The sequence below is a fragment of the Thermobia domestica genome, chromosome 15 (assembly GCF_964235325.1).
Source record: "Thermobia domestica chromosome 15, izTheDome1.hap1.1, whole genome shotgun sequence".
Classification (NCBI taxonomy): domain Eukaryota; kingdom Metazoa; phylum Arthropoda; class Insecta; order Zygentoma; family Lepismatidae; genus Thermobia; species Thermobia domestica.
In genome coordinates this window covers 77377324-77396036 of record NC_137468.1, presented here as the reverse complement: position 1 = coordinate 77396036, position 18713 = coordinate 77377324, and the positions used below count along the sequence as shown (strand labels likewise).

The following is an 18713-nucleotide window of genomic DNA, read 5'->3' as shown; positions in this document are numbered from 1 at the left end:
AAAATTATATCTTAAAATTAGAATTTAACGACTCCACTCGTAGTTAGTGTTGCCACGAGACGAGACTTCAGGCTGTCTCGTCTCTTCTCGTGCAAAACATGTCCCGTCTCGTCTCGAGAGGTTCTGTCCCGTCTCGTCTCGTTTGTCTCGTAAAAATATAGCAGCATACCATGGGAACGAAAGTAAAATGTAGCAGACTGCACCATGCTAATCAAGATACAACTAAGTTATTACCCAGAACACACAAGACAAGAAATGTCACGGTAGCTAAACCGTGAAGTATTCACCTCTGGTGTGTGTGGTAGTCGGTTAGATCTCGGTTAGTGCCATGTGAGCTTTGTGGTGTACAAACATCGAGTGTGTGTGTTTTCTCGAAGTTTTCTTGTATCCTATCACTTTCTTCATTCCAGTAATTTTCCCATCATCATCTATTCGTAGTGGGCCCAAGTTGGCTAAAGGTCTTGAGGACAAATAGTTTACAAGATAATATATATCTCTGCTGTTAGTTGTCTAAGGCTTCTCGACCCTGGCTTTTTTTTTTTTTTTTTCATTCTGAAAAATTGAAATTTGTTTCAGCAGTTTCTATACACGAATATACAGTAAACTGCTCATAGGTACGTCGAAGATGAAGACACTAATGTCAAATAATATTTACACGACAAGTAAAGTTCGATGTAAAGGTGTCACCACCCCCGACACTACCGTATACTATCAGCCCACTTGCTTTATAGTGTCGGTATATATATATATATATATATATATATATATATATATATATATATATATATATGAATGATTAATGACAGTAGGAAATTACTTTTACAGTAGTGGTTGATGCTAATTGTTAAATAATTATCTACCATTAGTATCAATAGTGGAAAATATATTTACTCTTTATTATATATTTTAGCGTTTATATATTTTTCAAAATAGCCGCCACTGTATATGTACAAATGCGAAAGGAACTTTGGGTGCATTCAAATCTGAAAGAGTTGGGATTTCAAATGATTGGTGTATGTCCATGGTAAAAGCATTTGGGAGGACAGATGCTCAAAAGCGTCAGGATATCCGAACAAAAAGAAAATCTTTGATCACAAAACATCTACAGCTCACATGCAGTCTCTTAAAATTGTTCGAGAGTCGAACAAAAATCGAATATTGCGTGCAACTGCTATCCAAGAGTCTGTACATGAAGAAACCACGCGCAGGATTTTTAGTGTATAATTTGGCTAAACTAGGCAGACCTTTTAGATTTGCCTTCATGGATATACTCAGAAAACCAATGATGATGATGATGATGATGATGATGGCCACATTTTGCATTTTGATCACTCCGCTGCGGATATATCTATGCACATTGCTAAGAAAATACTTGAAACTTTGGCTAAGTGAACATTGATAATTAAAAACCACAGTCATAGTTGACGAGTCCACTAAACTTAGTAATAAGCCACCACTACTTCTTATTTTGCAGGTCTTCTTTACTATTCAGTTGATAAAGCAAGTAGTTTATTTTTTTTTCTATTTACTCGAGCTTCCCAACACTACAACACAGTGCACGTATGATAGTTATGCAAAACATGAAATGAAAAAAATGAAATCTTTGAGTTTTACGTCCCACGGTTATGCCGGTTAGGCTAAAGGAGACGGTGATTATGAGAAATGAATGAAATGGTGGAATGAAGAAAGTGGGAGGAAACGGGAGAACCCCGAGAAAACCCACGCACACGGTGTTTGTCCACCACAAAGTTCACTTGCCGGGGGCTGGGATCGAACCCGGGACCCCAAACAGTTATGCAAAACAGTTTCTAAGCTATTTTTCTCAAAACCTTATCAGGACCACTTTCGTATCATTTGCTTTTGATAGTGGATCTAACAGGGTTTCAGGATTGGCTACCAAATTAAGTTTCCAGAACTCAGTGTGGTACTGTATTGACCGTTGATGTCAGATTAATTCCATGATCTTTTTTGACGAACTTTATATAATGAGTCATCTAAAAATAAAAATCAATTACATCAATGTGTTTCTAATCTACGTATAAATATCCAAAATATTGATAGAATTCTTGGTATAAGGTGGGTTGTATCAAGTTTTTGATCGGTTAAAGCTGTGTGGGATGACTGCCCTGTTCTTGCGCGACATGTTCAAGATTTTTCTATTAATTCGGTGAGGAATTAAAAAGAATCAGTATAAAGGGTTGCTGGACAGACAAGAGATGTAAATTTTGTTCTAATATGGGTTTGATGTTGGATGCACTCAGCGAACTAGAAGAGTTCTCCCTTCAGCCACAGAGAGATGACTATTAAAGCTCACAAGCTCGTAAAGAAACAAACAAACAAACAAACAAAAAAAGCATTTCACTCACTGCAGACTCGTCCTGGTGAATATTTCGAAATGGCAACACAAGGAGTCCAATGTAAAATATTAAAAGATGTTAAGCCACATGGCCTAGGTAGAGTGCAGATAATAGACAAGGACGTGTTATGCCCATCTGGAACGAAAAATGGCAAAAACTAAAACCTTACAAAACTCAATGTAGATTTTTTCAATCAAATCTGCAACATTTGCTTCACTGTATGATGGGTGATTATTGAACTTAGATTTAAATAAAAAGGCCTGATACTGCAAACAGACGTTTGCTTTCGCGACGTTAAAATTAATTTCTTTGTCAAAAGTTTGGAATCGATTCGAGAACAACTGTTACAGCGTTTAGACAGTATGTGAGTGACATTGTTCCAGATGATCTGAAACCGCTTATGAAAGCAACAGACATTACCGTATCAACAACCAAATGTGAAAGGTCATTTAGTGTTATGAACAACATATCAGCTGTAAGGAATTAAGTGGCTTCTGTAAACAGTCTACTGTTCTTGAAACTAGTTGGTCCTCCGTTGGAACAATTTAACTAGCTAACAGTGTCTCTACGGTGAAGTGACGCTGTAGGCTAGTGGTTAGCACAATGAACTGCCATTTGGAAGACACGGGTTCGATTCCAGCAATGTCCATTTTTTTTTTCAAATGCTTCAATTTCAATGCATATACTCAGTGAGACAAGCAAGATGCCCTCTCCAGAAAGAAAAAGATGTTGGAATGAGGCAATAATTTACAAACTCATGTCCTGCAGTTGTTCTAGACTTGATATTTTCACCTACTTTCAAGCATTTTCTGATTCATGGTTGGTCAGGGTTTTTATTCCTTTCAACATACAGAATATAATGAAATAATACATTGCAAACACAGAATATTGCGATTAATATGTGGTGTTCATTCTACAACATGCTCTGAACCGGAGATTTATCTCAGAGTGGAGAACAGTTTCGTGCGTCATCTACTCACAATTTTACTTGAATACAGTGCTACCAACTAACTGCTGTTCTTTTGAGGAAATGTTTCGTGTAAGTTGGGTTGCATTTGTCCAGGCTTTTCACAAACTGCAAATGATCTAGACACCAGGTAATGGAGATACTTTTGCTGGTGACTGTACAAACACCCCTAATTATATATATATATATATATATAATTAAACATGTCAATTCTCCATATTTTTTTTTTTACTTGCACTACAGTACATGCAATCAGACTGACTTATACACGAAAAAACTTGACAAGATGTAGTTCATAATTTTGTCACACACAAATTTATGCTATTTTCACCAAACGGAAAATTCTATAAATAAATTATTTTAGAGCCCCAGTATCTTGAGGTATGCAACACAGGTAGTAAAGTTAAAAATATATGATGTAAAACAAATAATACACGATGAAAAATATAAAATTAGTCTTTATTGACTGTAAACTTCCAAAAGTAAGAAAAAGGTCAATTATTTAAACAATCAAAGTAAAGTAAAAATACTGTTTAAAATAATCTTACTGGTAAAACTGGTTAACTTGATCACGTTCTTCTGAAGCATGGAACAAGCAAGTGATCAGATTAACAATAATTCAAAAGCAGGAATTCTCACAGAAAACACTAGTAGTACTGTATTTTGAAATTTAATAGCAAATACACTTATAAAAAATAAATCTAACTTCTATAGAAACTAAAATAACGACTCAAACTCAGTGTTCAGTTAGGTACATTTTCAAAACTAAAGTTGGTGCGAAGCGGGTATTTTCTCATATCGGTTCAAAGTTAACAATACAAAATACTATGTTTGGCAGACTAGCCACCAGTAGAAACTTCATAGTTGGGGGTTTTCTGTGTTGTTTTCGGAAACAAATATAAAGTAGACATAAGATATCGGACAATTTCCCCATTTTCAATCTATTCCTTTCATTACTGGCTTCGGTTTCACGTGATTTGACATCTTCCATTTTCCACCGTAAGCGTTTTTTCAGTGTTTATTCTTCTTGGCATGTGTAGTTTCGAATCTGACCAACCAATGTCCTTCCCATCATGGTCACGATCACCATAGAAAATTTCGTCAAGACGGATTGATTGACAAATACACGGCCTACACAACCACTTAACATGATTGAGAATAATGAATCTACGCTCACTTTGCTCTTATTAATGACTAACAAACTACTTCCTATGTGATTCATCGATGGGCAAAGAAAACGCTTACAGAAATCACTTCTGGAGACTAGTTTTCCATGTCAAATGAAAAAAAAGCAATTTAAAACATCAACGTGATTCTATACAAAAGCCGCAGTATCGGAAACAACTGAAATAATGACGGAAGAGACATGAGGATTAAGATACATTATATTCATAAAATTTGCAAATATTTTTGATGAATGATAACGCACCTCTAGAAGCGAAAGAGCTATCTCAAATATGTTCGAGCATGTAAATTCTATGAATGTTTGACATGTAATCGCAGTTTGTGCACTCACTCGCTTTGACATTATAATGCACTTATTTTATATAGAACTAAATACACTGGAAGTTTATTTTCACCCAGATGAAATGTTGTAAGAACATATTCAAATCAAGAACATTGATTTGAAACTACAAATAATGCCAAAATGACAAGTTATTACTTGTTTTCTGCTGAATGGTTAAGACTGGAATCACATTGTTCACTTCTCACTCCTTGATCCCCTCTGGTTATGATTTTTATGCATTTACAACTTTTTTTTCCCCATTAACAATAGTTGTTTCTTCCGCAGAAGCAGCACAAACAGGTTTCGGCCTTAAAAAGCCGAAAATTAAACCTGAGTCAGACTGTAGATTCTAAAACTGAGCTTGCGGCTTCGATTCCATTACAATTGCCTTCCAGAAACACAGAAGCCAGGACAATATCATTCAATAGAAATAACTACCTTCCTACATCAGAATTCTATTTTTGAATTGACTTTTTAACCTGGTATAGATGGAATTGTTAGGAAACAATTTTGTAATTGTATTTTACACTTACGTAAAAATGAGAATGTGAAGAAAGATCTATATTAAAGTGGGTCAGAACCATCACTGGGAATACGAGTACAGAAACCGAGCACTATATATACGAAAATACGAAGTAAAATTTACATTAGTCAAAGTTTTGGAATGCAAATTAAAGCTCTTGTAAGGAGTGACTAGCACAGAAAATTAAAGCATCTTCTTTGATCTACTAAATTCTTGCGACAATGTAAGGATCTCAGATTATGCCAAAGTAACAATTCTTTGAAAACGTTGAAAGTGAGTAGTACTTGTTTTCTTTCTATTAATTTTAAACTACGAAACGAGTTTAGAAGACTCAAAAGTGGATTTAGTAGATACTTTGAAGACTTAACTTTTCAAAAGTTAAAGCTGCTAATGATTTAAAAAACAATACTGCAACAAGTACCTGAGGCTTTTGGATCCAGATAATATAAGATAATGCAAACATCTTAAAATGGATGTAAGCAATCAGAAAGACAATTTGAAAAACAGAGTACCTATTACACAGGGAATCCGCAAGGATTAATACTGTCATATGTACTGCAACATTGCCAACCAGGTAGAATTTATTTATATTTTCAAATAACAATAACTAGTCGTTATTGGTGATTTCATTCTCTCATGAAAACTAATTTTCTTACGCATTCCTTGCGGGTTTGGATATGATTTAATATCGCTTATTTTGATATTCTCAGGAATAATTATTTACAAACTTCTAAAAAGGTAACTTTATTTTCTGGCAGTGGTGTCCTAGATAAGTATGTTTGGAAGGAAATAGATAAATGTCCGAATTAATTTCAGCACGATTAATAAATTATCACACCAGCATGAATTTTGTAATTTGGATCAAAGATTGAGCAATCTGGTTTCTAACGGTTTTCTCAAAATTTGAAATACTGCTTCATATGAGGCATTTCGTTCACAGTTACACACGGCATTCTGAGCACGTAGTAACTTGTTGTGGTACCATTTGAAAACAGAATTGCAATACTTCAAGACATTTATGGTAGCTCTTATGGATAGTTTTAGTAATTTGTATTGTGTTACCGTATTTTCTCCCTGCTTACGTGTATATGAAGTTATTTGAATTTATCTTAAAATTTTACCATTGTCTGGATTCACGATGTTCAAATATTTATTCAGCCATCACTATTTATGGTCAAACTACAACTTTGAAAAAGTAGCTCTACTGCATTTTCTAACAATTTTACAGTTAAAAAGCATTCCTTGTTAGAATCATTTTCTTTTATTAGTATTTTATTTACTATTCAAAATGAGGTATTTGTGACTACTTGACGAATGATATGCTTCAAGGTATAACCTTTATACTTCTTGATGCGATTGCGAACTCTTAAAATTGGATGCAGAACTTCCAAAGCTACGCCGTCAACATCCAGTATATACTTATACATACATACATACATACATACACAGACACACATATATATATATATATATTATATATAATTAGTTTTGACTACTTTCTTTCACTTTTATGGAAGTTCGCATAATTTTGACACAAAACATGAAAAACTCTGAACCCTTGAGGTTAATTTTACCAATAGGAAACAGAAGCTGCAGTGCAGTGCAGTAAGTTCATCGCCTTGAAGGACAAGAAATTGTATCGATGTGCGATCGAAAAACTACCTGAAAGACGGGGTCACACAATGACCTCTACTTTGAGTTCTACGCAGCTTTTACTGCTTGCCGACACAAAGTAAATGAGACACCAGAATATTGCAAAACTTTTGACTCATCTTGATTTTAGTAGGTTTATATGCCATGTAATAAAATACAACTTTTACTCTGAATTATGTTCATTTCTTTGTATATATTAAAAATATAAAATTAATATACATACAAGGCAGTAGTACAAATCAACTCTATCGAAACTAAAATTTTAGGATAATTTTTACATGAAATACAATAGATTTTGTTACTTCCAAACCATCAAACTTAAAACATGTGCGCCTTTTGATCTATTCAAACAGCTGGAAAGTTAAGATACTACCTGATACACAGTATCATCGAAAGAAACTTACTAACTTAGTTGCTACGCTATCTAGAATTTCTTTTGCCATACAAAGTACCAGAGACTCTAAAAGCATTTTTTTAACTAGCACTTATATGAAACAAACAATAAAACTAGTATGACACTAGTGAAGTGTAGTGATCTAATTAAAACGATGGAATAAAACTTGTACGCATGTAACTGCATTCACAATTTCGACTTACATACAGAAATAAAAAACAAGAATATGAAATAAATATTCATTGTTACAAAATATAAATATATATCTAATGTATAAAATGAAGCAATGAAAAGAAAAATCTCATTTCCACAGTAACTTAAAACCTTATTTCTGATCTTCACATCCATCTTGAAATTAGCCTTGCAAAGGACAATTTTTCAACAACAAATTACTTTACGTGATTACTCTAAGCAAATTTGACAGTATTAAATTATTTTTAAAAAATAATTTTAAACTGTAAATTTACTCAATCACTTACACCATGCTGAGAATAATCACAAATTGTCCTTTGCGAGGCTAATTTCAAGATGGATGTGAACATGAATAAGCAATAAGGAGTAGACGGATATCACAAGTAGTAGTAGTAAATGGATATCCCACATCAAAGATTCTTATATGCCAAGTGTGTGTGTCTCTGCAACATGCTTCACTTCTAACACGGACATTTCATCTCCTACTGTGCTTACACTACTACGGGAAAGATCTACTTCATGGTTCTCCGGCAATTTCCGATAAGCAATGTTGTATTTTTCAGGCTGGTTAGGAGAACTGAGATAGCGTTCTACCTGATCTTCCCTCAATATTCGACCTAAGTAAAAATAAATATATATATTAAAACTTCTTTACGTATTGAGAATGCAAAAGCAATTATATCTTACTATATCTTCTAAGCACTTGCAACACTTGCCGGAGGTCGTATCAGTAAAAAATTGAAGAATCTACATTTACTCATATACAAGAAATATAGGAGTAAGACTCACTAAACATATACATTTTTTTTTTAATACAAGGAAAACATATATTGTTCGCGATCTACCCAACTAATCAGATGAAAACTTTGACTAGCCTAATACACACGGTCTACACATTTTCCTGGGTAGATCTTTCACTTTCATTTTTTGACTATTTGCGGTTATACACCTAAGGATTTGCTAGCAAAGTAGCGACAAAACTTACGGGAAAGAATTCCCTGACTTCTCCGTTTTCCAAAACATTTTTTTTTTAAATTTCCCTGATATGTAATTACCCCCTTTCCCCCACACTTTCCCTTGTAGACGGAAAACAAGACCAAGAAAACATGATAACTATTATTTCCTGATCAACTTGAAAAATTGATAATATAAAAACAAATACAACGTATTTTATCATAAAATCACAGAACACTTAAAAATTCCTGCACAAAGCAAGAAATTAAACATCTTTCCTGAAACTTTGAGTCTGCAACTTTATTAACGTGATGAAAATTTCGTCACATGTGAAAGAAAAAAGTCACAGTGAGGCATTCACCGAAAAAAAATGTAGACGTATGTACACTCATGTCCAAAATTATTGTCGCATGTCTATAAATATGTTGTTGTAGGAATATAATTTGATAACGAATTCGACCGGTATTTCTTATCATGTTAATATCTCTATAATCGGCAAAGACATGTATGTGGCAAATTTCATGTCAAAAAAGCAGTAAATAAGAACAATAAAACGAAAATAAAACTTTCTTGTCCATTTAGCAACATTTTGTTTCACTCATTCTAATTTTCGTATTTATAATTCTTTTCCTATGAAATTTACCACAAATATACATTTCCCGATTATACACATAGTATCAGTATTAAAAGTACGCTGCAAAATCATTATCAAATTATATTCTTACAAGAAGACAGTTATAGATATGAGAGAATCATTTTGGACATGAGTGTACATAAAACGAGTTGCGGTATGTTAACCCCTTCAACTACGATTTATTTTCTGAATTCTGATAATTGATGTTATAAAAGTGTATTATAGATGGTTTATCATTATATAACTTTCAAAACATCAATATAGTGACCCTGCGTGATGCTACAATAGTTTAAATTTTATGACAAGTGTGGCTAATCATCAGGGCCCGGATTTTGTTGACCTAAAATTTTCTAAAAAGTGACCTATAAGATGACACTAAAATTCCTGTAAAATGACCCTAAAATTCACAAAAGTTGACCTTAAAACTTGTAGTTTTTTAAACGTTTATTTCATTAAAACACTGACATTTTAAAAATATCTATTGGATTGTAATTACCATTTGCACTCATTTTTAAAAAGTTTTGTTTCAGTTACTTGCAGTCAATTGATCATTTGTGTCTTTGGTTTAAAAAAAGCAATAATGTTAAAACTAAACTTTGACCAATCTAGTAAATAACTAAGCATTTCACATTTGAATTACAGATATATAGGCCTATATCCAGTTAAGCAACATATAAGCATTTTATAAGCTGTGATACAACAAACTAACTCAGGAACTTTGTAATCGTCAGAAAATTTAGCTCATATTTTATTCAGCATTGTAGTAGATAACTGTAAACATTGTTACGATCTTATTGAATTACCAGCCTTAATTATATACGGAGCAGCATCTGATACAAAAACAACATGGTCATGCTGGACACCTTTAGGCCAAAGTAGCGATTTATCGAAAAGTCTACATATTTTAAAATGGTTGACAGATTCCAACACTTCACCAGTTAGCAAAAATATTTTGCTAGGTTCGTCGGTTTTCATTGCCCCAACAATAATGTTGACTATATAGCGTTCCTTCACATCACTAGTCTGTCTATAGAAACAAAAATTATCTGAGTCCGAAGTTCCTCTCTTATTTTTCTTATTGTGTCCTCGTTACATTTTGGCATGTAATTTTTCATAAGATTCGTTTCGTCTGGAATGGAACGACCTAGGAGATCCCGCAACTTCACATTATTGACTTTCCAAAGAGGAATATTGGAAGATACTAAAACTTCACACAACTCTTTTAAAAACTGAGGATTTGCCTTTACTTTTATATATATATATATATATATATATATATATATATATATACAGTGGAGTCTCGTTAATTCGAACTTGGATAATTCGAAATATTGGATAATTCGAACAGAAGTCCATTCCCCTTCAAAACTGTATTGAAAACAATAGTAAAAAATCGTGGATAAATCGAACTTTTGAACCTATGTTTTGGATAATTCGAAGTAAATACAGTTGAAAATTTTTAATGTTTGACAGATGTAAACAGAGAAATACAGTTTTAATGTGTTTTCAGTTATCCAGATGCAGCCATAGGGAAGAGAAATACAAAAGATAAGTAAAAAATCTATATAATGATAAAGATGAAGGTGAGTTGGGGGAGAAGTAAAGCTAGAGAACGTGTGCCAATCTCATCTTGTTTCAGAATTGGTTGAAAATTTAAGATGAATTATTAATAAAGTCAACCAAATGTTATTAATATCGTATTCCACGCAATACATGAGATTCAAGATTTTTTGACCGTACAAAAACAATCAAATTTAAGCAAATAAGGTTTACGACTTCTTAAAAGTGAGAACAGAATATTCAAATTGTTACTGGTGTTTAATTGTTTGGGCTATTCAACGTATGTTGTGTTGTACGTAAATATATTTTCCATTGTACATGTAGTTTGAATTATGTAGAGTCAATGTCGTTTGTTAGTTTGCGGCACTCGATCACGTAAATAATAAGCTGCTTTAAAGGTAAAGTCTACACCATATGAATATGTTTCTGATGCACAGTACTTTGGTTGGTTTGTTTGTTATATATGTGGAAATGAATGTTGTTGGATAATTCGAATTTTGGATAATTCGAAGTTTTTTCGTATCCCCTTGGACTTCGAATTAAAAAGAGTCCACTGTATATATATATAAAAATTCGAAGCACTCTCCACAAGTAACAACTGCGAACACTAGGTTTCAGTTTGTTTTCAACTGCGCGTAAATGTTTTTCGCTTCTGATATGCTTCTGCACAGTGTATATTTTCTCTGCTGCCACTTTTACTTCACATACTTTGCAAAGTAATATTGTACCGTCAGTACTAAAAACATCCACACCAAATTCAGAAAGGATCTGTCTTAAATGAGAATTTGTAGATGGTTTAGGCCTCGGCATTCTACATACTGAAAACATCAATTCACTCTCAAGTTGAAACTAGGAAGCACACTTAAAGAATAAAAGTTCGCAAGTGTAGATTGTATACATCAGAATAATAGATAAAAACCCTGTTTAAAATCTTTGTACGTCTTCTGATCTATTTTTAGTTATTCACGTAGTCATATCCTTTGTGGTAAACAACCTACAACCACCTGCTTTGGCCACTTACGAACCCCCAGCGCTCGTCAATCAGCTACAGCTTAGTGTTCATTAACTTGTTAAGAATGCAGCTTTTCCACCCCAATAATCAGGAAGCAGGAAAAAAGATAATTTAACTTCGTGTTTTTAAATCCGTAAACAGTTTTCATTTTAAGATTTCCTTATGTAGAAGAAAAATAATAAAAAGACCATAAGTGACCCAAGTTACCTTAAAATATTAAAAATTGATCTAAAGCTTCAAAACGGCAAAAAGTGACCAAATGTTGACCCTAAAAAATTATATTTTTAGAACCTAGAGTTGATGGAAAACGTTTTTATCTGAACTTGCCTTGTCCTATGCGTAACAGAAAAAAGTTGACTTGTCTACAAGATCCGGGCCCTGCTAATCATTGTGCGATTTGGCACCGGGAGGCCATGACGAGCTAGACTCATCATTTCAGTGCAAGGGGTTAACATATCTTTAGGGGAAAACATTAATAGAATCATATAATTCATTACCCTTCTTCAAACGCTTTATTTCCTCATTAACATTGCGCATATCTCCCATTGTTTTAATTTTCTTAGCTTCAAGTTCGTTCAGAATAGTTTTTAATTTCTTGACCAGCTTCTTTCAGTTTCATGTCTTGTTCTCTTTGTTGATTTGTTGATCATGCAAAACTAGTATGGGCATTTCCTTATGAATACTTTCTCAGGGCTGCCACAAGATGATAATGAATCATATAAATTTCTGTAGACGTTTTCTGCACTTTTGGCACAAATCCAAAATACCCAAGTTATTGGTTAATATTTCTTAAAGGTAGTACATGTAGCAAAATAAATTTCAACGTTTTTCAGAGGAAGATTTTTCTTCATTTTCCACAGCAATCTGTACACATGAACTAGAAGAACTAAACACTTCTGATTTTACAAACTTTTGCATCATTTCTATCAGCCGACTAAAGTTTCTAAAGAAATGAACTGAGAGAAACGTAAGTCAAATGCTAAGAAAAAGTTCTACTTTTGAAGAAAGTGATTTTTAAAAGAAGCGTAAGTTTAGAAATAAGACTTTACCAACATACCTGACGCGATCTGATAGCTCAAACAGCTGGGAATATCTTTCCTGGCACGTTGAATAAACTCCTTGGATTATACAGAGCTCTTAGCAATTCAATGATTCCTCAATACGTTACCTCAATTGTAGTCTTAATACTCCATGCAAAGTAAATATTCAACAACTTCCTAGCAAGTATTACAGGATCATTTGGCGACGTCTTTATATCTACGATATGCACAAATGTAAAGTTTACATTATAGCCATCCATTGAAATTTGAATAATCTTTTTCAAGTTCAAGGGTGAAAGTGTCTCTTTGAAGGTCAGAAGCTGTGAGAACTCCCTAAAAACGCCAATGTCAAATAACGCGTGCACACCTGTCCTTTCACGGAACTCCAGATTCGTACATTTATGTCTCCAACAACTGAATTAATTCACTTCTAAAGTATAACAACTCAAACTAAAATGTATGATATTTTGTCATTGAAGCTGTATTTTCCCAGCAATCTCACGGTCTAGGAACATGAGTGATACTTTTACGCCTTTAGCAGCAGTGCGCACTGATTTATGTCATACTTTGAATACATCATCATAATTCTGCTTTTATAATGTTATCTTTTACTAAGAATCCCTATAAACTACTTGGTTTCATCCTCAAACTCCTGGAAATCATACTTGAGCAGGCATCACCACAAGAAACCTTTAAGTTCTGTACAGATGAGGTAAAATAGGATGAAACTCCAACTTGGAAGGTATTGGCTTATTTTCTTGATTCAGAGGCTTAACTGTTCTTAATACTGAAATTGATTTTTTGGCCATATTCATATGCTTTTTACCATTCATGTAATTTGATACCGTTTGCAGTCTCAGCGGAAAGATGCTCCGACAAACATTGTAGCAAGCAAAAGATTTGATACTTGGTACTTTCCGCATTCATGGTAAAGAGTTATCTAACAATCAGGAAGGACTGAACGTAGTCTTTGAATACTTAAAAATTGACATGCTTGTTATCTGCACATGAACACTGGATACAACAAATATGAACACTCTTCTTCACTTTAATCCTGCCCTGCAACTTGGAACACCCCTTCTAAACAGTCTTGTGCCGTTTAGGACTAGTGCCGTGTCCGCCGTTCCCCCGCTTCCATAAAATATCTATGGCGTCCCCCACTTCCTAAGAAAATTATAATGTTCAAAGATAGACAAGGGGGACGGTGTGACGTCATGCGTTCCCCTACCATTTCAGATCCACTTTTACCTCTGACTGGAAGTGGTTCAAATAAGTCATTTTCGGTTTTGACACTTATTGCCATAGAATAAAAATGATAATAGATAGCGTCAAGCGGTTTTCTGCAATTGATTCGTATCTCAAGAGAGCATACCGGTATCGTTACAACCCACAGCATTCTATCAAAACTGGAAGTGGTTGAAATTTACTAGAGCTTCCGATTTAAAATATTGACTTCCGTATAGCAATCAATATTGATATCGATATGTAGTTTTTTGCAATTGATTCAGCCTCTCAAGAGTAGGTTCTAACTCCTCCCTTAACCACCTATTCAGTCCGGAAGTGGTTCAAATTAACAATTTCCGGTTTCGACCTTTATCACCATAGAACAAAAAGAGTAAGGCATAGCGAGTCATGTAATGGCATACGGATCCAGCTTCCGAGGAACAGGTTCTATCTTTGATCTTATTAATGTATTACAACCAGTAGTTATAAACTCAGTGCTTCAAGTTAGAGCATTGAATTCCCAGTTTGAAAATTTACCGTAGTTTCACATTGTGAAACGAAGCTCACTGTTTACATGTTACCATAGGACAAAAAGAACCAATCATTTTGTAGCATCTACACAGATTACGAGCAAAACTAACTGATAAATGAATTATACGGGAACTTATATGATAACTAGAACCGGAACTGTTTGGATCCAAAGAACTGTGAAGGAATTATAAATTGAAATAATAGAACGTTGTGTGGCATGAATTATAGTAGAATCAAATGTTATTTTATCTTTGTTTTATTAAATGGCAAAAGAATAAAATTAGCTGTCGTCAGTCTGTGCGCCTCCCCCCCCCCCAAAAGTAAATGATTATCAAAATATTTGCTTTCTTGATTAGTTTTATAGGATTCGGTGCCATCCTAGTTTAGTTAGCCATAGGTTTGTAAAATTTACAGAACAGAGATTTATTTCAACAGAGGAATATATAAATATTTAAAATATATGGAGATTTTACGTCTATCCGTAATATTGTTCAAGAATATAATCCAACGCGTTTTTTTAAATCACGTAACATTCCGTAAGGAAACCATGCGAAACTGAATTCCCAATATGAATGCACGGTGTTACGTTGTTATCCATAACGATGAAGTTCTCCGACTGGCACCTAGTTACATGAGTAACACAGCGTACATCCAGCGTATCCTCGCTTACGCACATACTCACAGTCGCTGACGCGCCTGTTCGCTACGGACATACTTCCGCGGGGGCACACCATCTTCGCCCTGCTCTTATGCGGGCTATATACACTTTTTTATTGACCACCTAGCATCTGTTAGTTATTTTTGCACTATCGTTTTCATAACATATGTCCACACACTTTATTTATACCCATAAGGGGTGAAATTCCGATAAGAACCGCCGAGCGAAATCTAGCTATGTACTAAATGAATGAAACCTAACATAGTCTAAACTACCCTAATCTCATCTAACCTAAACTAACTTTGGCTATGCCCGCATAACGATTCAAGCCTCCTGAATTGAATGTGCACCCAAAAATGCAACTCCTTCCATAAAAAAACAATTTATCATGTACTTCTAGCCAATTTTGTGAAGAATAAATTACATAAATCATGAGTTTATGTACGGTTGCTTAAATTAACACCCAAATTTCTAAAGGCTAATGAAAATGGACACTTACTTGGATTAAACCTGAACCACAGGACAATGTTGTTACCTACTTAGTTATTCTGAATTGATTTTCAATATTGTGATTATTATAACGATAATTTTAATTTACGTTTTAGGTAAGCAAATTTAAATCATTGCTGAATATATAGGCTAAATTAGATAGAAGCAGACATCAGCACCAACAGAAAATATTGTTTTTCTGTTTTAAGAAAACTGTAAATGACAGCATATTTCCTTAAACACAGAAATAAAAAAATATCGCACGATCTCTGCTGCCTGTTACAGGAAAAAAGATATGCAGTATTACAAAAGAAGATTCATGTACGGCTATTTTAAATTTGTAAATTATATCAATTAGACAAATCACTTACCTTTGCTAAAGTTGTCATAATTTGTTTCTAGTCACAAAATAATCCGCTAAAGAAATAACCTTCTGATTTAGAAACAGTCACAAAATAACAATAATTCTTTCTTTCTTTCTTTAACCCAGAAGTAGGGTTTAGGTTTTATTTAAGCAGCTTCGAACTGTATTCCCTATTACACTCTATTGGTTTGCTTAGTATAAGTTATATATTCTGTCTTAATAGTCCAAAATTTAAGTTAAAATTCCTTGTCAATGCGGTTCCGTATAATCCTTGAAATCAAATTATTAGGTCTTCTCTGAAATTGTTGATCTCTGTTGATATACATAAAATTAAATTTTTTAAATTTTATCAGACTTGGATATAGAAATTATTATATTTTTTTCCATTTGATTATACGGACTGGTTTTAAAAATAAATTTTAATTATAATCTTCTAATTATGAGTTTTCGCTAAATTGCTTTATCAGATTAGTCCATTTTTATTTATTTATTTATTTTATATTTGAATTTCATTTAGTTGTAGAAATTCTATAATGGTGTGAATGATTTTCCAATTATTTGATGCCAGAAGATTTTGTAAACGGTATGGTCCATACCCAAGATTCCTAAAAATTGTATCCATTATAAATTTCCTTCTGTTTTTCTTATTATCACAAGCAAAAATTATATGGTCAATAGATCCAATATCTTTTTTGCACCAACATAGATTAGTCTCAATTTTATTTATTTTGTATAATTTGTGGGGTGTTAGTGCTGTATTAAAAAGTAGTCGATAAAATAGGATAACTTGATGTCTTGTCCAGTTGTGTATGATATTCCAAGGTTTAGATGTATTTATATCCATGATCTGCCAGTAGAATTTGCCTGGACCTTGTCGATTAATTGCTTTCCATTCATTTATTGATTGAGATTGTTGAAGACAAACCACTGGCTTAAGATTTAAATGACTTATTTCAATCATCATCACATGCGGATTTCGCGGCCAGGTCTGTTTCATCATGATAATTTATGTTGGTATGTGATTTAGTATATAAAAACTTAATTTTTCGAATAATTTTTTTTTTTTTTTTTTACAGAAAGATAAACAGCAAATTCTGAACAGTTAGTTATAAAAGAAAAACTTCTTCTAATAATTTTCCAGGAGGTAATGTACCTAAAATGGAAGCCACATTTCCTCGCTGAACTGCTATGCTGATACGCTGTATCAGAAAAGTAGTAGCCCGCTTGTCACCAGTAACGTGTGCAATACGTTGGCCAACTTCTTTGATGAAATTGAGCCCTTCGAGGCCCCAAATGCCGCTCGATTCATTGGCTACGGGCACGAACATGTATCTATTGAGCAGATCTTTATATTTTCTTCTTTTCTCGCATTCTCTGCGGGCTGCAATAGCTCCTTCTCGAGATGAAGAAAGAGTGAGATTAGATGACGCGAAAGTGTCAGAGCAAGTGAAATCCCAGAGAAGAATCCTTCCCCTCTTCCATGGTACCAGCGTCATGCCATCTGGTCTTTTGCCATCAGATCTGTTACACCCCACAGGTTCACGAACAAATGGAACTTCCGCCGATGTGAGTGCTCTCCAGATAATGTCACTCACGTTCGAATGCCTCACATGTCTTCCGGAGCTACTTATACAAGACAGACCGTGTAGACCATTCTGCTTCACTGATGCACCACATTTAGAGTAGTTGTGTGATTCACAGATGTCTACTCCTAGGCGAAGTGCAACTGCAATACGAAAACTTTCGTTTGGAAGGTGCAGTCCTAGGGTGTGTGAAGGTAATGCTTGTAGCCAAGCACCTGAAATTGCTGATGAGGAGGCGAGAAGTCTAGCCTTATACTCTTTTGACTGTCTGCTTCTTGTAATAACACTGATTGATATAATTTGATGATTGGCTTGTCCCATATTGATTGCGAACTTCTGCCCGTTATTTCAGGAGGTCTTAAACCAACTAGGTTAGACCAGTCAGATATGCAGTCTTGGACATCAGATTCTATGTGAGGCTCATTCAGTTGGTTGAGGAGTATCTCAATGGTATGCCGGGAGCCATAGAACGACGCTAAAAATGAAGGATACGCCAAATCGACAGCCCGACGAATACCAAGACCTCCAGAATCAACTGGAAGGGAGGCCTGTATCCATGCGTTGCTATTTAGGTTACAGTTCAGTAACGATTCCACTCCACATTTCAGAACGGTTTCAAACTTCTCTAGTAAATCGACTTCACGCCAAGAAGTAGAACAGCGTAAAAAATAGATTATTCTTGGTATGGAGAACGACGCACGAAGGAGATAAAAAGCTGAATGTGTGGAGACTAGGGCCAGACGTGACAAGAAAAAATCTAACTTTTTAGTTTTCTCGACTAACAAATTACGTGTTGCCTCAGGTGAAAGGGCTGCACCAAGTAGAAAGGCTGACGAGGTTGTGATAAGTTGTATTCCCGGTGCTGAATTTTTAAATTGTGAATATAACACTTCTATTTGATCTTGCGAAATTCCTAAAAATCCTACTTCACACTTCATAAAATTTAAGTGTAGACCGATGTCTGCTGCCATAGTTCGAATATTGTGTAGTTCACTTATAACTGTGTCAGGATCTCCTGCTATAGTGCCATCGTCTAAGTACCAGATATTTAATTCAGTGTTAATCCTAGAC

General features: G+C 34.3%; 1 long non-coding RNA gene across 1 annotated transcript; it reads right to left on the bottom strand.

Moving 5' to 3' along the window:
* Positions 1-4272: 4272 nt before the first annotated feature.
* On the bottom strand, positions 4273-16316 carry LOC145671100 (uncharacterized). The gene is made up of 2 exons (XR_014128443.1): positions 16067-16316; positions 4273-8210 (listed from the first exon to the last, which is right to left on the bottom strand). It is a non-coding gene; the product is annotated as an uncharacterized LOC145671100 (long non-coding RNA).
* Between the last annotated feature and the right edge of the window lie 2397 nt (positions 16317-18713).